Genomic DNA, 254 nt, shown 5'->3' with positions numbered 1-254 from the left:
GCTTTTATTTCGTGGGAGGTCAAAGCACCTGGCACAGAGTGAACAAAAAGGGCTGGGAGCAGGGATCTGCTGCATCAGCGCCCGGTCACGTCCCAGCCCTGACATCAGCTCCCGCAGCAGCTCTGACCTGGACAAGTGATGCCCCATGGGAAAATCCCACTGCCTAGCAAAGCCTTGAAATTAATATTCTGATCAATGCCCAGGCACCTGTTGGCAGGGTTGCAGGGAGCCTGTTCCTCACAGCCCAGACTGGA

Source organism: Geospiza fortis, unplaced genomic scaffold, assembly GCF_000277835.1.
Source record: "Geospiza fortis unplaced genomic scaffold, GeoFor_1.0 scaffold327, whole genome shotgun sequence".
NCBI lineage: Eukaryota > Metazoa > Chordata > Aves > Passeriformes > Thraupidae > Geospiza > Geospiza fortis.
This window is presented reverse-complemented; position numbering follows the sequence as displayed.